Source organism: Orcinus orca, chromosome 5, assembly GCF_937001465.1.
Source record: "Orcinus orca chromosome 5, mOrcOrc1.1, whole genome shotgun sequence".
Lineage (NCBI taxonomy): Eukaryota > Metazoa > Chordata > Mammalia > Artiodactyla > Delphinidae > Orcinus > Orcinus orca.
Genome location: NC_064563.1, coordinates 45,283,958 through 45,306,172, shown reverse-complemented (window position 1 = coordinate 45,306,172; position 22,215 = coordinate 45,283,958). Strand labels below are relative to the sequence as shown.

Here is a 22,215-nt window from a genome sequence, read left to right as displayed (position 1 = left end):
TGCCTGATGCACAGTGAGACAAAATAAACGGAAATGTCAGAGTTTGGAGCAAAGAAAGGTTTATTGCAGGGCCAAGCAAGGAGAACAGATGGCTTATGCTCAAAAATCCTGAATTCCTTGATGGTTTTTGGGGAAAAGTTTTTACAGGCAAAATTTGGGGTGAGGGCTGCATGGTGTGTGACTTTCTTCTGATTTGTTGGGTGAGGTAGCAGGGTGGTGCTCCAGGAATCCTGCACTCAGCCTGAAGTGACCATCCTCTACCTGGGTGGGGGCCTTAGTTCTGCAGAAGACCTCAAAGATATGGTTATGTAAATTCCTTGAGGAGGAACCAGGACCCTGCCACAAGGCTGTACTATTGTTTCTTTCTTTTTTAATTTTTATTTTATATTGGAGCATAGTTGATTAACAATGTTGTGTTAGTTTCAGGTGTTCAGCAAAGTGATTCAGTTATACATATACATGTATCTATTCTTTATCAAATTGTTTTCCCATTTAGATCATTACAGAATATTGGGCAGAGTTCCCTGTGCTATACAGTAGGTCCTTGTTGGTTATCTATTTTAAGTATAGTAATGTGTACATGTCAGTCCCAAACTCCCTAACCATCCCTTCCCACAACTATTGTTTCTTGACTGCTCCTCCCTTGTTTCTGCATCCCCTCCCTTCCCTGATTAACAACTGTTTGAATCTGCCCTTTTGAACTCAGGGAAGGTCAGGGAGGCTGAATGAAACCTACTTCCTACAAACAAGAAAGGTGGCGGGGGGTGGACACAGAAAGGATTTGTACCTGGGAGCCCCTCAGGGTCGTGCTCGGTTTCAACCCTATGGTCCACAAAGCCTAAAGTATTTAATATCTGGCTCCTTATAGAAAAGGTTTACCAACTCCTGATACAGTGTATCACACCTAAAAGGAGGACCACTTCAATCAAAACGATTACTCTTAGCTGCTGCTTTTAAGGGTTTTGGGTAGCTTTTTTCTTCTGAATAGGAGACTTAGGCCCTGGAGAAGTTAATCCTTTCATTTTTCTTTCCCTATACCCTGCATGCCTTCATTGTGGCTAAAAGAAATGTCATTTTTTAAATGGCAGAATCTATAAAATTAATGTATTTTTGTCACTGCCAAAAATTTAATGTGAAACCTTGGAGTTGCTCTTGACTCCCTCTCCTCAATCCTCTACCCATATCCAACTGGTCACCAAGTTCTACTGCTTCTTCCTCATAAATGTCTTCTACATTAACCCCCCTGTTTCTCTATTCTCAGTACTGTACTCGAAGCCCTTATGTCTCACCCGCACTGTACAATAGCCTCCTACTTACTTTCTTGGCCTCCAAGCCATCCTACCCCAACTAAGTCATTCTCACTATATGTAAAGTGCCCTCCCTCCACTAAATTACTCACCACATGTACAACCTTCCTCAACATGTACTAGTCATGTATACCTCACCACATGTACGCCTCTAATCTCAGAATTGGGCTTCTATATTATTAAATAGCACTACTATTTACCTAGTCACTCAAGCCAGAAACCAAGGAATCATCTTTGATTTGTCATTTTCCTTCATATGCCCCACCTGATTGATCAGCAAGCCCTGTCAGCTCTACCTCCAATAATTTATAGTAATCCTAACAGAGTTAAAGACAGTTCAATTAACATTTATGTTCTCAGGCCCATTTAAGAAACAACTGAAAGGTAAACAGAAGTCACACAAATAGAGATCAAAATATCTAAGGGCCTAGACTCAGCTAATTATTGTTCTGACTGGCTCTCCGTTTTTATTTCTCATCTCTGCTGTGCCTTCCCTTAGAATGCCAGTTCCATAAATTTCTCTGACATGTGCCCTCTAGGTACATGCAAAACCTGTTTACCACCTGTAATAACTGTCTGTCCCTGAATCTAACCCATATAACAGTTATTTGAATATTTTGTGCTTATCTTCCTGGTCTTCCCCTCTCAAATTTGTTCAAATTCTTTGTGACCACTTGGTATGATAACCCCAGTCTTCAAAAGATTTTTCCTGTTACTCTTACTGTGGATTCTTCATCTGCTCCTTTTAGAGGAGATCCAGTTTACTCCTGGGTCTGACTTCTTGCAGGAAGCGGGCATTGATTTAGTCAGAGCTCTTACCTCTTTTAATTTGTTTTTTAATAGGCCCAGTCACTACTCCTGAACTAGTAATAATTAAAACATCTTTACCTTTTCTAATACCCTCTTTATAAATAATTAGAACTGAGTAAACTCCCTTTTCCTTTTGTATATATCCATCCTTGTCTCCAAGAGCTCATGCTGATCTTCCTATATGTCTAGTCTCTTCACTAAGCCCTCATTCTGTTTCTACTATGGACTGAATGTTTTTGCCCTCCCCAAATTCATGTTATATACTAACACCCAATGAGATGGTATTTGGAGCTAGGGTCTTTGGTACGTGATTAGGTCATGAAGGTGGAGCTCTCATGAGTGGCATTAGTGCCCTTCTAAAAGGGACCCCAGAGAGCTCCCTTGCCCCTTCCACCACATGAGGTTACAGTGAGAAGATGGATGTCTATGAACCAGTAAGCAGACTCTCACAGACACTGAATGTGCCAGTGCCTTGACCTTGGACTTCCCAGCTTCCAGAACTATGAGAAATAAATTTCTATTGTTTATACGCCACTCAGTCTATGGTATTTTGTTTTAGCAGCCTGAACAGACTAAGAGAGTTTCCTAAGAGAAGTTTACTCTCCCTCTAGCTAATCATCTTGTCTCCCTTTGTTTTGATTTCATTCTTTCACTTCCTTTGTTCTTATAGTCAGAACGAAGCATAACTTTCAATTCACCCAATCCCTCCTTGATTTCTTGAGAAAACTTCATTGTTGGAAATGAAAACTCCAGGCACAGGCCTTTTAGGTTTTTTACTACCTAAGAAAGTGGCATATTCTCTTTACCTTAAGAGCGTCCATTCCTATGTATGGGTTTATTAGTAAAATTTACCATTGTTTTATGGGTGAGATTTGCAGTTTGGGTCTCCAAAATCTAAAGCCATGATAGAACTTGTGTAACAAATCCAGAGACACTTGGGGCCACATAGCAGGGCTGATTCTTGAGTCTATGGATAAGCCCTATGAATGTTAGTTGTATCATAATTTTCTCTCTGAGCTCAAACCACTATAAAGCGGAACAAAATTCAGACAGCTGATCTAACACTGCCTACCTAGAGCTGGCAATAATAATTTAAAGCCAGAACCTTGTCTAACACCCAAGCCAATATCATCTCTTGACTGGATCATTACAATAGTTCCTAATTCATTTCCCTTTCACCATTGCTACCAAGCAAGGGCTTGCTGCCCAACGTGCCTAGAAGCCAATACTATAGCACTGACTTTTGAGAAAAGAAAAAGCTATATTGTGAGGTTGACCAGCAAGGAGATGGGAGGCAGGGCTCTCAAGTCTGTCTCCCCCGTATGGGGTTTGGTCACACTTTTATGAGTTAGGGGAGGAGGGTTGGAATGTGGAAGCACTGGTGGGGATGGTTTGTATTGGAGGGCTTTGGAACTTGGCCATTTATGGTAAGGATGGTAAAGGGTCTTCAGCACCAGATCTTCCTGAACAATGGATCCTTCACTTCTGAAAGTGTTCCTGCATTCAGGTTCTGTTCATGTCCTGGTCCTTTTCTTCCGTGGCGGGGAGAAACTTTGGTTCCTGGTGTTATTTGAGGTAAAAAATTTCCCCTCTGCGCCTTCTTTGGCCACATGACTTACAGTTTTATTCTGTTTCTCTAAAAAACTCAGTATCTTGTTAGAAACAGGATAGGGCCAGTTTGGGGCTGGTTCTGCAGTTACACCATTCTAGTGCCCCCCCCCCCCGCATAGTTCATCTTCCACATAGCTGCCAGAATGATCTTTTAAAAACTTATATAAGGGGCTTCCCTGGTGGCACAGTGGTTGAGAGTCCGCCTGCCGATGCAGGGGACACGGGTTCGTGCCCCGGTCCGGGAAGATCCCACATGCCACGGAGCAGCTAGGCCCTTGAGCCATGGCCACTGAGGCTGCGCGTCCGGAACCTGTGCTCAGCAGCAGGAGAGGCCACAACATTGAGAGGCCCGCATACCGCAAAAACAAAAAAAAACAAAAAAAAAACAAAACTTATATAAGGTCAAACAAAGGACACAATCAAGAAAGTGAAAAAATAACTCATAGATGGGAGTTCTCTGGTGGTCCAGTGGTTAGGACTCCATGCTCTCACTGCTGAGGGCCCAGGTTCAATCCCTGTTTGGGGAACTAAGATCCCACAAGTCATGCAGAGCAGCTAAAAAAAAAAAAAAAAAAAAAAAACATAACTCATAGAAAGGCAGAAAGTTTTTGCAAATCATATGTCTGATAAGGGCCATGTATCCTGAATATATAAAGAACTCTTACAACTCAACAATAAAAAGACCAATAACCCAATTCTAAAATGGGAAAAGGACATGGATAAACATTTCTCCAAAGCAGATATACAAATAGCCAATAAGCACATGAAATGACTCTCAACATCATTAGTTATTAGGGGAATGCAAAACAAAAAACAAAAAAACAACACATTAAGAGGACGTCCCTGGTAACGCAGTGGTTAAGAATCCACCTGCCAATGCAGGGAACACGGGTTCAAGCCCTGGTCCGGAAAGATCCCACATGCTGTGGAACAACTAAGCCCATGTGCCATAACTACTGACCCTGCTCTCTAGAGCCCGCGAGCCACAACTACTGAGCCCATGCACCACAACTACTGAAGCCTGCCTGCCTAGAGCCCATGTTCCACAACATGAGAAGCCTCCGCAATGAGAAGTCCACACACCACAACGAAGAGTAGCCCCTGTTCACCACAGCTAGAGAAAGCCCACACGCAACAACGAAGACCCAAAGCAGCCAAAAATAAAAATAAATAAAAGTTTAAAAAAAAAAGTGGTGCAGCCACTTTGGAAAATAATTTGGCAGTTCCTCAAAATTTAAACAAAGTTACCATATGACCTAGCAATTCTACAGAAGAGAAAAGAAAGCACATATTCATACAGGTATATACCCAAGAGAAATGAAAGCATATAGTCATATAAAAACTTGTATACAAATATTCATAAAAAACAAAAAGTGAAACAATCCAAATGTCCATGAATAGATGAATGCACAAAGCGTGGTATATACATACAATGGAATATCATTTTGCCATAAAAAGCAATGAAGTACTATTACATGCTACAACGTGAATGACCTGGAAAACATTATGCTAAGCGAAAGAAGCTAGACACAATAGGCTGTATTGTTCCATTTATATTAGGTAAATCCATAGAGACCAAAACCAGACTATTTTTTGTCAAGGGCTGGGGAAAGGGTCAAGGGGAGTAACTGCTAACAGGTACAGGGTTTCTTTTTGGGGTGATGGCAATGTTCTGGAATTAGTGGTAATGGTTGCACTCATTATGAACTGCTAAAAACCAATGAACTGTACACTTTAAAATGGTAATGCATGTTATATATAAATCATATCTCAATTTTCAAAACACTAATGAGAAAAGAAAAAAGTTGTAGTAGATCATGATCTTCTACTGGTTAAACTCTGCAATGGCTTCCTATAGTACTCAGATAAAATTCAGTCTCCTCACCTTGGCCTACAAGGCCCTATATGATATGATCCCTACCTGCCTCTCTTATCTCATACCCCGTCACTCCCTTCACTCCCCGTCTCACATTTACATTACATTCTGGGCTCACTGGCCCTCCCACTCCCAACTTTACACTTAACCTTCCTCCTGTTTAGAGTATTCTTTGCTTAGGGCTGCTCATGGCTGCCTCTTCCTTGTCATGGAGGTCTCAGATCAATTTCACCTCTTCAGAGAGGCCTCCCTCACCATCCCCATCACTGTCTATCATATTACCATGTATTATTTTCTTCACAGCATGTATCACTGTCTGAAATTGTTTGTTATGCACACATTTTCTGAGAGCAGAGATTTTGTCTGCCTTGTTCACTGCTATCAACCAAGTGCTAAGAATAATGCCTGGCACAGAGTAGAGGCTCAAAAAATACATTTTGAATGACCTAATTTGTGAACAATGGAAATTTTGATATTTTGAAGGTACTTGGGGTGCTGAGAGCTTCAACTGATTTTGAATGAGAACCTCAGAAACCCCATTCCTGAACACACTGAGACTACATATATAGCATCTAGGGAGAGAGGTAAGAAACAGGAGGGGTGTGGAAATGTACCTCACCATCATTTCCAAATTACCAAAGACAAAATTTTATAGTTGTGGAAACCATGAAAAAACTGCCCAAAGTTTATGAAATCAGCTATATAAATCTTGCCACATAATTCATAATTCTGTCTGTTCTCTGAGAGGAGAGTTGAGGCACGCACACACTTGATCTGGGCTCATTGGAGGAGATCAAGGGGAGACTGGCTATGAGGCAGCACAGTGGGGCATCTCTGGGATTGCAGTTCAGCTCAGACTCTGGGCTCGAGCTTTGTTCCTGGGAAGGGGTAGTAATAAAGAACAGAGCCCCCGAAAAGTACAGAACACAAAGTGCGTCTGCTTTGGGGCCCAGGAAGAGGGTAAGCTGGGAGAGACGGGTGGCATAACAACCATTAAGAATGGAATTAAGGCGACTTCCCTGGTGGTCCGGTGGTTAAGACTCCATGCTCCCAATGCAGGGGGCCGGGTTTGATCCCTGGTCAGGGAACTAGATCCCGCATGCCACAACTAAAGACCCTGAAGGCCACAACGAAGACTGGCACAGCCAAATAAATAAATAAATAAGTATAAATATTAAAAAAAAAAAAAGAGAGAGAATGGAATTAAGGAGCAACCAAGAATATGCCTGTGCTGGGAGGGAGGGGGATGTCAAGGTAGTGGGAACCAAAGGGCTGACCTCGGAGGGCAAAAGAGGATGCCGGGAACCAGGGAGACACGTGCTGAAAGAGACGCCCTACTGTTCTTGAAGGATCTGAGGCCTGAAATTTCTATATTTTGCTGTTGAAGACTGAACCACACGCTGCTGTTTCACGTTTCATCAGTATGACCTAGGGAAATGTGGTTACACATATAACATAGGGAACGGTGCTCATATTCCCTTATCCAAATGAGGAAAATATTCTCTTTTTATTCTGAGATAATCTATGAATCATATACGTGGAATCATTAAGTGGAAGCCACATTAGGGGGAGGACCATCTGCCACTGTATATTTTAGTGAATTTGATCATGAGGTGAAATGCCTCTAAACTAAGCCAGGTGGAAGAAGGACGTAAAGATAATTTAGGTTTAGATTATCAGATGAGGAGAAAAGTTTACTGAGGTAGGAAAGAAAAAGCTTGGAGGGTTGAGAAAGTGAGGTGGCGCAAAGAAATCAAAGGCTGGTTTAGAAACAATAACCAATATTATGAAATGGGAAGAATAGGTTTTTAAGCTTAAAAAGGTAAGGCTTAAAAAATTTTTTTTAATAAAAAAGGTAAGGCTTTATTTTAAATCAGTTTGAACATTTACATGCAAAGTATTGGAAGTAAGTGAAAGTGATTTTTAGAAAGTTTAAATATAAGAAAGGAAGCAGAACATGATGTGGCCCAGCTTGCCCAGACACACTGAGGTAGTACCTAGGGATGACTCCCATCGTGAATTGGATGCATGTCAGGTTATAAGAAGGAACGTGCTGCTGGCTTGCACAGATCTGAACTTCCAGAGCAGCCTGCGGGATGGCCTCTGCTGTCAAGCCATCCCGCACACTCTGTCGCCCAGCTAATCTGCCTGAAGTAAGACTTTAATCATTCTAAAGCCTTCACTGCCTTCCCATCCATGTCTTACAGACTCTACCCTGAATTCTACCTGGATGTCTAGCCCCGCCCTACCTATTTTTTAATTTTTTTTTGCGTTACGCGGGCCTCTCACTGTTGTGGCCTCTCCCATTGCGGAGCACAGGCTCCGGACATGCAGGCTCAGCAGCCATGGCTCACGGGCCCAGCTGCTCCGCAGCGTGTGGGATCTTCCCGGACCGGGGCACGAACCCATGTCCCCTGCATCGGCAGGCGGACTCTCAACCACTGCACCACCAGGGAAGCCCCCCATCCTACCTATTTAATCTTTGCTTTTAGTTCTCTTCAGAACACATCCCTCTCAAGGCCTGCCTCTCCACTTCCTGCATCTGGGCCTTTGCCTAAGAGGCTGCCTTTGTCTGAAGTGTACACTGTCTCCTGTCTGCCTAGCCACATGCCACCCTTCTGTCAAGATGGAGCTTACATTTCAGTTCCACCATGGGTCTTTCTTGATGGCCCCTATCTTTGAACTCCTCAAATACAATTACTTAATTACATACTGTCGTGCATTATTCACTATTCTTGTACATGTAGTAGCATCAGGAGCTAGCGGAAAGAGAAGAGAGGAATTAATAACAGAGGGGAGTGAATTCCTCATTTTAGATTTGGATTTGGATGTGGCTGTCAATAAAGGATGGAGGAAGTACAGCAGAGTGATCCCAGAGGCTTTGGTGCAAGAAAGGAAGTAGGGTCAGTTTTAATGAGCCCCTTGCTTTCCCTGTCACTTGGCAGTAACATCTTCAGTTTTAAGTTCAGCATCATGAGGAATGAGAAATTTATCTGGATGTTCCAGCTAATGGAAGCTTACCGTGCAAATTCTTGGGTTCCACCCTACCTACTGAATCAGAATCTCCGAGGGTAGGGCCCAGCAATGTGTGTTTTAATCACACTGAAGGTAATTCTGATGCACGGTAACATTAGAGAACCACTGCTTTCGAGCATAAAAACTTGAAAACTACTTGCCTTTTGGAACAGAACAGACAAAATATAAAGTGGTCCTTTCTTGTGGAACCAGAGTCGCCATATGAACACGACTTCTTGCCCAGTGCCGTTGCAACAAGCAGCACACCAAACTAAACACTCAGGCACCACGCTGCCAGGGCAACAGTCCACCTGGTCACCTCATTCAGGCAACCGACTGCACTGCTGTTTGGGTCCACTCAGCCCTGATCATTACTTATAATAATACTGGAGGGATTCTTTCACTTGGGACTTGATAAAAACAATACAAAGGCTAATTGAAGCTGAGTGAACCACAGGATAAAAGAAAATGCATGCCGTTCACTAATTATACCCACACAATGCTACAGAACAGACACTGTGCAGTGGCATTCTGATGTTATATTCCAATGTCTCCACTAAAGAAGTGGTGGAAATTCTTAGGCAACTCTCAGGAAATGTTTCTGTTCTCAACTGGATTTCAGATTTTACATTATTCAGGCTTTACTGATTCTCTTCTGAATAACTGACTCACTCTGTTCTTGCCACACACCAGTTTGCCCAGGAATGACAGCTGCTTTACAAGTCCTTTAAAAGAATTCTCAAGATCTGCATCTGCAATTGCTCAAAGTTCAGATTTACTGAGATACCTTCTCGGACAATGGCTATGGGGGTGTAGCTTTCCTTGAATGCATTGTGGTGAGCCTGCCACCAGCTTCGTACCGCTGGGAAGTGGCCCCTTTTCCATACTCACAGCTTTGCATCTATCTCTGACCAGCATCTCTGTGCTCTGCCTATATCGAGCTTTACAAGATTCATAACCAGTTCAGTGCCTTTTGGGAAGAAATAACTTCCAGACTGAGTCCAAACTGAAGAGGATTTCCTTGGACCCATATGAAAATTTGACAGATGCTGCCAAAATGACTCTCAGAGGGGTTTACCAATGTGCCCCAGAAATGTAGGGGATGCCTGTTTCCCTACAGCCTCACTGGCAGAGACAGAAATTTCTTTTTCCTATGGATGTCTTAGTGTCCTATGACAGTCGCCATGAGAAGAACTTAATCATCTTTCTTCAGATGATGCTCCTTCCTCTCGGATGCAATTTTCATTTTCAATTTAGTTCAAAGAATTGAACTGAGAACTTACTTTGAAACTACTCCTCACAAGTATAAAATCACAATGCTGGCTATGATATTTGTAATGACCTCTATTCTTTTTCTGTTTGAAGACGAGTCAAGAAGGAAAAGAACATTTTAAACGATCCTGCCCCTTTTTGTATAATAGAATTTGGGGTCTCACGGTATCTACCTCCATATTCCAAGATTTGTCTTTTTGTTTCTGTTTATAGAAAAGCACTGTTATTTATTGGGAGTCAAAAGTTTCCCTTACCACACAGTACTGTCCTATTCTTAATTTCTAATACAGCTGAAGTTCAAAAGTTAATCACTAATGCAGAATGTTAATTATAAGGGAAACTGGGCAGAAGAGAGAAGGAGTATATAGGATCCTTCTGTGTTTTGCACTCTAAAAATTAAAATCTGTTAATTGTAAATTACATAAATCAATTTTTATTACTGCTCCATTATTATAATATTTGTGAGATAAGATAAAACCAAATACAACAAACTGTCCATTTCAATTTTAACTCACTACAAATACTTTCCTACCTGAAAATTAAATATCATTAAAAGAAAAAGAATAAAATAAAGTCTATTAATTTTTTAAGGTAAAAAATAGAATGGGCTATGTAACAAAATGCTGTTTTTTAAAAAATAAATTTATTTATTTTATTTTATTTATTTTTGGCTGTGTTGGGTCTTTGTTGCTGTGCGTGGGCTGTCTCTAGTTGCGGCCAGCGGGGGCTACTCTTAGTCGCGGTGCGCGGGCTTCTCATTGTGGTGGCTTGTTGCGGAGCACAGGCTCTAGGCACGCAAGCTTCAGTAGTTGCGGCACATGGTCTCGGTAGTTGTGGCGCACAGGCTTAGTTGCTCCGTGGCGTGTGGGATCTTCCCGGACCAGGGCTCAAACTCGTGTGCCCTGCACTGGCAGGTGGATTCTTAACCACTGCACCACCAGGGAAGCCCCAAAATGCTGTTTTTATCATTGAGAAATACATACACAGAAAACAACAAAACACATTTTACAAAGACACATACAGAAAGAAGATACTCATTTAATACGTTAGAATGGTGATCTTTGGGGGCAGTGAAAATGGAGGTGGAGTATGATGATGAAATGGAATTAATAAGAGAGGGACATTACATGGACCAACAATGATAACATGCCGTGAGCTGAGTATGATCAAATCTGTCCTATGAACTTGAAATTCAGAAAGGAAAAGAAAGTAGTGGTTCTCAGTCTGGGCAGGGAGGTAGAGTTCAGAGAAATTTAAAAAGAACATACATGCTTCAACCCCATTTCTGACCAACTGCATCAGAAACTCCACTTGTGAAGCCCAAGCTTGTGAATTTTGCAAAAGTTCCTGTATTAGCCAGGAACTTTTAGTTACGAAAGTCCAACTCAAGCATAAGCAATAAAAGGGACTGGATTGGCTCATGTGACTTGGAAGACTGGGAAGTAGTCTAGCTTCAGACACAGATGAATCCAGGAGCTCAAGCGATCTCATCATGCCGTCTTTCACTGCTCTCAGTCTCTCCTATTGCAACAGGTTCTCTTTCCATGTGATAGGGCATTTCTGGTCATGTGGTCACCTTTGTTCCCGAGAAGAAGAAGGTGGGGTAAGATGGAGCCCTGTAACTGACAACCCCACAAGGGCCATGGGAAGTGAAGTAGGAGTTCCCCAATAGAAGGGACAGGCTAAACACACCAAACAAGAGATAATTACCATAATTTCCCAGGCAGTTTAATTTAGAATTATTTGAACGTTCCCTTATAGGGCAGTATGGATCTTCATGACTTAAAAAAAAAATCACTGGAAACATTTTCCAGGCTCCTCATCCTGCCATCCTGGTCTTTTGCTCATCTGGGGTGTGCTGCCATGTTCAGTCTGGTCATGAAGATGCCATCGTATTCAGTTATACCATGCTTTGTCCCAGGAATACAAAAGCATTCATTTGAACTTGCTGTGTGTCTGGCTTACAGCTCTCCTAAGTGGGCTTGGAATTAAAAAATAAAGATATTTAAGGCACCTGGGTGTTCTGTGCTTTTCCATATGTATTATCTAATTCTCACAATGTAGATGATGAGTCGAAGATGGAGACAGACTGGATAAATTAATGTATCCAAGGTCATTGCATGTAGAAATGAACCCAGGTTTTATAATCTCCAAACCTTATCTCTGTCCAAGGTGCAGTGCTGCACAGGAAGTATTAATAATAACAATTGCTACTATTTATTGAGTCTTTCCTATGTGCCAGGCAATGTTTTGCAAATATTATCTCACATATTCTCACAACAGGCTATGAAGAAATTGTTATAAACTCCATTTTACATATGGGAGAAGTTAAGTAACTGTCCAAATCACATTGCTCTCTGGTGGAGCCAGGACTTAAAACCAAGTACATTTAAGAAAAAGGAAAATTTCAGAAGGTCATATGCTGCATGATTTCATTTATATAACATTCCTGAAATAACAAAATTGTAGGAGTAGAGAGCAGATTAGTGGCTGCCAGGGGTTAAGGATGGTATAACAGATTATGAAAGAGTAGCACAAGGGAGATCTTCGTGATGATGGAATAATTCTGTACCTTGATTGTGATGGTGGTTACATGAATCTACACGTGATAAAATGACACAGACTTATACACATACATTATACCAATGTCAATTTCCTGACATTGACATTGTACTATAATTACATAAAATGCAACCAATGGTGGGAATAAGGTGAGACCTCTTTGTACTATCCTTCCAACTTCCTGTGAATTTCAAATTTTAAAAAAACTAAAAATTACTTCAAAATTAAAGTTTTTAAAAAGTACACCTGATTCTAAAGCCCATGTCCTTAATTGCTGTCCTATATTATGGTTTCATTATTTGAGGATGAGACTAGCAGTCGAGCAGAGCATAGCACATAAGAAACTGAACATGATTATACAAATGTAAGGTATCATTATCATTTGGTAGCATTAATATGGAAATGTCAGTTCTCCTAGAAGATAACTTCAATATATTTTGCTTCCAGTAAGTCAGAAAGAGAAAGACAAATACCATATGATATCAGTTATACGTGAAATCTAAAATATGACACAAATGAACCTATCTATGAAACAGAAACAGAATCATGGACATGGAGAACAGACTGGTGGTTATGAAGAGGGAGGAGATTGGGGGAGGGATGGAGTGGGAGGTTGGGGTTAGAAGATGTAAGCTTTTATATATAGGATGGATAAACAGCAAGGTCCTACTGTATAGCACAGGGAACTATATTCAATATCCTGTGATAAACCACAATGGGAAAGAATATTTTTAAAAAAGAATATATATCTATGTAAAACGGAATCACTTTGCTGTACAGCAGAAGTTAACACAGCATTGTAAATCGACTGTACTTCAATAAAAAATTTTTAATTAAAAAAATTTAAAAACATATATTTTTAACATCTTTATTGGAGTATAATTGCTTTACAATGTTGTGTTAGTTTCTGCTGTATAACAAAGTGCATCAGCTATACGTATACATATACCTATATCCCCATATCTCCTCCCTCTTGCATCTCCCTCCCACTCTCCCTATCCCACCCCCTAGGTGGTCATAAAGCACCAAGCTTATCTCCGTGTGCTATGCGGCTGCTTCCCACTAGCTATCTATTTTACATTTGGTAGTGTACATATGTCCATGCCACTCTCTCACCTTGTGCCAGCTTACCCTTCCCCCTCCCCATAACCTCAAGTCCATTCTCTAGAAGGTCTGCATCTTTATTCCCGTCTTGCCCCTAGGTTCTTCTTCTTTTTTTTTTTTTTTTAGATTCCATATATATGTGTTAGCATACAGTATTTGTTTTTCTCTTTCTGACTTACTTCACTCTGTATGACAGACTCTGGGTCCATCCACCTCATTACAAATAACTCAATTTCATTTCTTTTTATGGCGGAGTAATATTCCATTGTATATATGTGCCACATCTTCTTTATCCATTCATCTGTCGATGGACACTTAGGTTGGTTCCATGTCCTGGCTATTGTAAATAGTGCTGCAATGAACATTGTGGTACATGACTCTTCCTGAATTATGCTTTTCTCAGGGTATATGCCCAGTAGTGGGATTGCTGGGTCATATGGTAGTTCTATTTTTAGTTTTTTAAGGAACCTCCATACTGTTCTCCATAGTGGTTGTTATCAATTTACATTCCCACCAACAGTGCAAGAGGGTTCCCTTTTCTCCACACCCTCTCCAGCATTTATTGAAAAAACAAATATATTTTGCTTCCAGATTGTTTTTTTAATTAATTTATTTTTGGCTGCGTTGGGTCTTCGTTGCTGCACACAGGCTTTCTCTAGTTGTGGCGAGCGGAGGCTACTCTTTGTTGCAGTGCGTGGGCTTCTCACGGTGGTGGCTTCTTTTGTTGCAGAGCACAGGCTCTAGGCATGCGGGTGTCAGTAGTTGGGGCACGTGGGCTCAGTAGTTGTGGCACATGGGCTTAGTTGCTCTGCAGCATGTGGGATCTTCCCAGACTGGGGCTTGAACCCATGTCCCCTGCATTGGCAGGTGGATTCTTAACCACTGTGCCACCAGGGAAGCCCGCTTCCAGATTAGTAATGCATAATCAATCTAGGCATAAAGCTTGCTTTGCTCCATATGTGAGTAACCAGACCCAGTTATGCACCTTAGCAAATTTACTTGGCCTCCACCTGTGCCCCTCCCCCCACTTCCGCTACTTGCAACTACTACCACCCCATCTCCTAACATCGTCAACTTCTCAGCTTCCCCTGAGGATAAGGGTTGGGCTTCGGCAAGGAGCCCAATAGATAAATTCCTTCCCCTCCCTCCATGGACTGTTCTGAGTCTCAGGGGGTTTTCTTTCCATGCCTTCCTCATTTCTCTTTTTCCCTCACTCTTGCTGCCCTGGGATTGCACCACCAGTGAACCCATAGTAGGTAAGTTTTGTTTCAGGTTTTGTTTTCTAGGAAAACTGGACTAAGGTAATGTGTGTTGCCAAAAAGTTCTGCTCAAATTAAATTTTGTCAGATTGAACTATATTTTAAATGAATTTAAGGGGATTTTTCTGTTTAAGTTTATTTTAATGGAATGAGAGCCTCTCTGTAATTCATATAAATACATTCTACTATCACAGTCACTTTTTGTAAGGTTAGATTTTTACCTATTAGTTTTTCACAATTACGTTTATAGGACACAGGCAAATGGCTCATACTAAAACAAACACAGTTTTAAAATGTATACATTTTTAAAGTTTGTAACCAACAGCAACAAGCATTTCCAGTGTGCCCAGATTTTGAATTCTAATACATTCTTTAATAAAAACAATCAAGGCTCCTTAGGGAAATGGCTGATTCTAAAGCTGGGACAGGGAACATACAAGATGAAGCATTCTATTGTGCTCAAAAAACAAAAGGATGGGGCATGTCAAGGACATATGGGAGCCAATGTGAAGGAGCTCCCAAAAACAAACCTGGAAGAATCTGAGAGCAAAAATAACATAGCATTGAATTATAACCCCCAAAATAAATAAATGTTCAGGAGTCCATACTGGTATAAATAAATGACTGAAAAAATGAACAAGAGAAAAAGAGATGTCTTCCTTCTATTAGAATTCCAAACAATTGTTGTAGATACTTCCTCTCAAGGAGGTGGAGCTTACTATCTCTTCCTCCCTTGAGTGTGGGCTGAGTTTAGTCATTTGCTTCCAAGGAGTAGAGTATGATGAAAGGGGGAAAGTTTCTTTATGGTGAAGAAACCTGGCAAACACTACCTAAACTAAATGAGCAAGGTTAACATAACCAGTGATAAGTCATATTGATAGCATATATCCCTGATATGATGTGATGAGAATGGTACTTCACTTCTGTGATCATCCTCTCCAAAGCCCATGACCCCAGTCTAAACACACACACACACACACACACACACACACACACACATCAAATTGAGAGGGATGTACAAAGTACCTGACCAGTACTTCTCATCCTCAAAACTGTCAAGGTCATGAAAAATTAAGAAAGCCTAGGGCTTCCCTGATGGTACAGTGGTTGAGAGTCCGCCTGCCGATGCAGGGGACACGGTTCGTGCCCCGGTCCGGGAAGATCCCACATGCTGCGGAGCGGCTGGGCCCGTGAGCCATGGCCGCTGAGCCTGCGCGTCCGGAGCCTGTGCTCCGCAACGGGAGAGGCCACAACAGTGAGAGGCCCGCGTACCGCAAAAAAAAAAATAAAAGAAAGAAAGAAAGAAAGCAAGCCTAAAAAATTGTCATAGATCAGAGGAGGCTAAGGAAACATGATGACTAAATGTAATGTGGTGTCCTGGATGGGATCCTAGAACAGAAAAAGACCATTAGTGGGAAAACTAGTGAAATTCAAATAAAGTCTGGAGTTTAGTTCATAGCAATGTATCAGTGTTGGTTTTTTAGTTGTGACAAATGTAGCTTGCTAATGAAGATGTTAACAATAGGAGAAACTGGGTGAGGGGCAGACAGGAGCTCTCTACTATCTTGGCAGCTTTCTTGTAAATCTCAAACAATTCTAAATTTAAAGTTAAAAAAAACCCTAAAACATTCTAACTTACCAGGTACTTATAATGTAATTTAAAAACAGAAACCAGAAAGGAAAAACATTGCATATAGATTCAGCAGGAGAGGAGAAAAAAAGATATTGCTTATATTTCACATGAATTATTATACACTTTCTTTTTAAAAATAGTTCTCTGATGGTGTTACTGGAATATTGTAAATGAAGAGGGAAATCAGAGAAGTAAAGGAGAGCAAGAGGCAAGGTCAGAGATTGGGGTGAAGGCTTAGGAAGCCAGAGTGAGAGGTCAGAGGCTGCTGAGCAGGTACCTCAAGCCCGGGGAGCCCACAGGTGGGCTAAGCAAAACAGCCTGCTTCACCTCTTCCCTGGAAACACCTACCTTGCCCCAAACTCTAACCCTGTTGGAATTGAGCTCAGTAATGCAGAAAGAGACTTTTTGGTGTCTGAGGGAAGTCATTAAGATCTGGAAATCTCCATATCCCAGATTATCCAGAACTGCCTGGGTCAAAATCTGGATATTGGTGAGGGTGGGGAGAAGCTAAGCGACTGAGGGAAAAAGTCAGCTACGATTCTGTTTGCTCTTTGCCCTGCAGGAGCTCACCATGGTGCTGTCCAGTTTTCTCAGGCACAAGATGTTTTGAAATAGACAAACTGCTTCAGGGCAGAAATAGAGACACAGATGTGGAGAACAAATGTATGGACACCAAGGGGAGAAAGTGGCAGGGTGGAGGGGTGGTGGTGGTGGGATGAATTGGGAGATTGGGATTGACATGTATACACTAATATGTATAAAATGGATAACTAATAAGAACCTGCTGTATAAAAAGTAAATGAAATAAAATTCAAAAAAAAAAAGAAATAGACAAACTGCAGCATCGTTTTCCCTTTCATGGGATGGTGGTGCTAATTCATATTCAATAAACTACTTATAAAAATACTCCCACCAATAACACTGATTTTAATTGATTCTTACAGCTTAAGTGACCATAAATTCTACTCTACGGGAAAACATTAAAAAAGAATTTAAAACTTAGCTTATATTTACTTCCATGTTATGAATGAATCATCATATAAAGTTTATAATTTAAACAATCTTAGCTGATTTTATTATATCAACCCACTGGTAGATAGGTATTATTTCCATTGTATAAATGAGAAAATGTGAGGCTCTGAATAATTAAGTACATGGTTGGAGGGCATACAACTAGTAAGTAGCTGATCCAGGTTTAGAACCCAAGTCATCTGGCTTCAGTTCTCGACCTGGTGCTGGTCACTCCATACTCTCAGCCTGCCTGACACTGCCAGGTCTCTATATAGGCTCAAAACTTCCAGCTTGAATGGGGTGAAGGTAGATTCTGGTACACTTTGGGGATAGGTTGTGCCTCTCACACTGGCAGGTGAGCCTAACCTTGCAGCTCGCAATGTCCTCATCATGTGCTGTCAAGCAATGGGGAATCGGCTTTTTACACAGTCACAGCTTCACAAAACGCACTGAGTTCTAGGAAAGGCAGTGGAGGTTGCTTACATGGCATTTAAAAGTCTCCAATGAAATGATATGTTGATTGAGATTCTGACATTTACTTTAAAATAATCCAGGAGGGGACGGAGGGGAAAGAGGATACCAATGACAAAGGAATGGCCATAAATATGTAGGAAATGGCAGCACATACACATAAGAAATAGGAATGGCCTTATAACATAAACATTGAAGTTTAGGATGGGTACATAAGGCTTCATTATATCATTTCCTCTACTTTCATATGTTTGAAAATTTACCAAGTAAAAAGTTAATAAATTAACAAAGATACAGAAATAAATAACATCAAGACTAGATCCTGAGGGAAAAAATAATTTAAATAAGTAAATTGATTAGACTAGACCCTGGGGGGGAAATAGGTATCTCAATTTTGAGGAAAATAGCTAATTAGTTAGGGTAAGTTCACTTACTTTATAAATTTATTTATTTATTTATTTTTGGCTGTATTGGGTCTTCGTTGCTGTGCGCAGGCTTTCTCTAGTTGCAGCGAGCGAGGGCTGCTCTTCGTTGTGGTGCGCCGGCTTCTCACTGCGGTGGCTTCTCTTGTTGAGGAGCACAGGCTCCAGGTGCGTGGGCTCAGTAGTTGTGGCGCACAGGCTCAGTAGTCGTGGCTCACAGGCTCTAGAGCGCAGGCTCAGTATTTGTGGCGCATGGGCTTAGTTGCTCCACGGCATGTGGGATCTTCCCGGGCTAGGGCTCAAACTCGTGTCCCCTGCATTGGCGGGCGGATTCTTAACCACCACACCACCAGGGAAGTCCGCTTCACTTATTTTAATGCATAAACTTTAAAAGATAATCACTCAGCAACTAAGCCCATGTGCCACAACTACTGAACCTGTGCTCTAGAGCCTGCGAGCCACAACTACTGAGCCCACGTGCCACAACTACTGAAGCCCACGCACCTAGAGCCTGTGCTCCCCAACAAGAGAAACCACCACAGTGAGAAGCCCAAGCACCGCAACGAGGAGTAGCCCCCACTCACCGCAACTAGAGAAAGCCCGCACAGAGCAACAAAGGCCCAACACAGCCACACAACCACAAAAAAGATAATCACTCAAACACAATAGAAGTTTATTTCTCTGTAACAAAATTGTTGTTCAGGGGAGTGTTGCAGCCTGGAGGGGTAGAAAAGTGAAAGGGGGTAAGAGAATGCTCTGTGAAGTCATTCAGGGACTCAGTGAGGCAGTGGTTCTGCCATCTTCAACATGTGGCTTCCAAGATCCCTCCACTTGTCACCATATTGGCCCATGAGAAGGAGGAAAGTAGTGCAATACCCACTCTCTTGAAAGCACAGTCCAGAAAGGCACATACTACTTCTGCTGCATTCCATTAACAAGAGCTTAGCCACATGAAACACTTAGCTGCAAGGGAGGCTGGACATTGTGGCACCATAGTTACAGCCTCTTTGGAAGAAAGAACAAATTTTGGTGGAAAACTAGCTGTCTTTGCCACAACAGTCTAGTAGACTTAGCCATTAACATTGGCAGAGACCAATTTATAATCAAGCTTATGAGATTCAAACTTCTAGGCTTCTCACTTGCATAGGCCTCTTCCAAGCCCCTGTGAGGGGCCTGCATTAGTTACCAATTTCTGTATAACAAAGTACTCCAAAACTTATCAGCTTAAAACAATAACCTTATTATTTCACACAGATTCTGGGTCTGGAATCAGGGAGCAGTTTTCTGGGTGATTCTGGCTCAGAATATCTCATGAGGTTGTAGCCAAGTCTGTAGTTATTTAAAGGCTTGACCAGGGCTGGAGGATCCCCTTCCAAGATGGCTCACTCACATGGCTGTGGGCTGGAGGCCTTAGTTTCTCACCACATGGGCTTCTCCACAGGGCTACCTGAGGGTTCTCACAGCATGGTAGCTGGGTTCCCCAGAGTGAATGATCCAAGAGAGAGGTAGAAGTCATAATGTCTTTTATAACCTAGCCTCCAAAGTGACATCACTTCTACTATATTCTATAGATTATATTGGTCTCACAGACCAATCTCAGTACGGTATTGGAGAGGAATTACACAAGGGCATGGATACCAGGACATAGGAATGATTGGGGGAAATCTTCATAATGGGAAGCTGGCTACCACTAGGCCCCCAGCAGTGTATTCACATGTTCTTGTAACATTTGCAAAAGTAAGATATTTTTATATTCTTTCTCTTAATGAGCCCCACCCCCACCTCCATTATATAAGTTTTTGGCCCCATGAAGCACGAATCCTTTTCTTATGTGACCTTGCTTGAAACTTTAAACATCATTTTAGAATTTGGTGAAACTATTCCACAAACCAAAGTCATAATAACTAAATTCTGAAGGAAATGAAGTAATTTTTCAAAATGTGTTTGTTTTTATTACTATTAATTTTACCTAGTTTGTGCACTGCTGATTTATTATCAATGCTAGACGAGAAGTTAGGAGATCTGGATTCCAATCCAGATTCTACCTCTGACAAATTGTGTGACCTCCTTTGGATAAGATGCAGCCTGCTTTTTAAGCTGGCTTTTTTTTTTTTTCCTTTTGTCAGTACAGTGAGGGTTGCATTAACTAATCCATACAGGTACTTCCATCCAGCTCTTTAAAAGTTTATGATTTAATGATGTCTCTCTATGCCACACATTCCTCATCCCTAAAAAGGGACGACAGTATTTACTTCATAGAGTTGTCGTGATGATTAAATGAGATAGCCTACATAAGGTACCTGGAATATGCCTGGCAAGCAGTGCATGCTCAATAAATATTAGTCATTTTTATTATCTGATGCCTGAAAGCTAACCAACCTCAGGAAGCCTATTTTGAATATGCTTTTATACTATCACAGTAAGTTCAGTTTTCATCTCAGATGATAGTATACATTTTTATAAGTTAGCAAAAGGTAATGTAAAGTAATATCAAGGATGTGGAACAGCTGGAACTGCCATACATTTACTGATGGGAGTATAAACTGGTATGACTTTGGCAAAGTATTTGAAAATATAACCACTTAAGCTGAACTTATGCATATCCTATGACACAGCAAATCCTCTTCTGGCTATACACCCAACAAAATTAGTGCTTATGTCCACCAACAGACATATATAAGACTATTTATAATAGCTTTATTCGTAACAGTCTTGAAACTTGAAATAAACCCAAAATGTCCTCAATAGTAGAATGGATAAAGTACAATACAGTCATACAATGGGATGAGTATAGCAGTGAAAAAGAACGAAACTCACCAAGATGATGTTGAGAAAAAGAAGCTACTTCATTATGTGGAGTTCAAAATCTGGCAAACAAATCTGTGGTGATAAGAGGTCGGAAGCAATTACCTTTGAGAGGATGCTGACTGGCAGAGGCAGTGAGCGAGCCTTCTGGTCTGCTGGAAATGTCCTACATGTTGATCTGAGTATTGGTTACACTGGCATATACATATATAAAAATCAGGGCTTCCCTGGTGGCGCAGTGGTTGAGAGTCTACCTGCCGATGCAGGGGACACGGGTTCGTGCCCCAGTCCGGGAAGATCCCACATGCCGCGGAGCGGCTGCTCTTGTGAGCCATGGCCACTGAGCCTATGCGTCCGGAGCCTGTGCTCCGCAACGCGAGAGGCCACAACAGTGAGAGGCCCGCATAGCGCAAAAAAAAAAAAAAAAAAAATCAATCAAGCTTTAGATTTAAGATTTGTACATTTTTGGGAGGTTCCCTGGTGGTGCAGTGGTTGAGAGTCCACCTGCCGATGGAGGGGACTTGAGTTCGTGCCCCGGTCTGGGAGGATACCACATGCCGCGGAGCGGCTAGGCCCGTGAGCCATGGCCGCTGAGCCTGCGCGTCCGGAGCCTGTGCTCCGCAACGGGAGAGGCCACGACAATGAGAGGCCTGCATACCGCAAAAAAGAAAAAAAAAAAAAAATTTGTACATTTTATTGTAAGTTGTACCTCAATAAAACATTTTGTTAAGTTGGTATAGAAAAACATACTGCTGGTATCCTCAACGTAGGAAAACAGGCTTGGTCATGATTTAGATTTATGCAACTCTGTTTCATTTTGGCTAAATCTTTGACAGTTATGGTCATTAGGCAGTCATTAATGAATAATTAATCATTTATTACTCCCCTATCATTTACTACCTTATTAATTGTGTCAACTGTTCATTCATTTCACAAATATTTAAGTGCTGAGTACTCTGCTAGGTGATGGGGCCACCAACAATGAACAAAAGAGACATAGTTCTTGCCTCCACAGGGTGAGGTGTATTGGGGCAAAACAGAAAAGTAAATCAGGAAT

General features: G+C 41.5%; 1 long non-coding RNA gene across 1 annotated transcript in view; it reads right to left on the bottom strand.

The window, feature by feature from the left end:
* The window catches only part of LOC125964544 (uncharacterized), an 88,088-nt gene extending 66,639 nt beyond the window's left edge, over nt 1-21,449 (bottom strand). The window contains exon 1 of the long non-coding RNA XR_007477656.1: nt 21,413-21,449. This is a non-coding gene — a long non-coding RNA (uncharacterized LOC125964544). The remainder of the gene's footprint in view (nt 1-21,412) is intronic.
* Nucleotides 21,450-22,215: the final 766 nt, after the last annotated feature.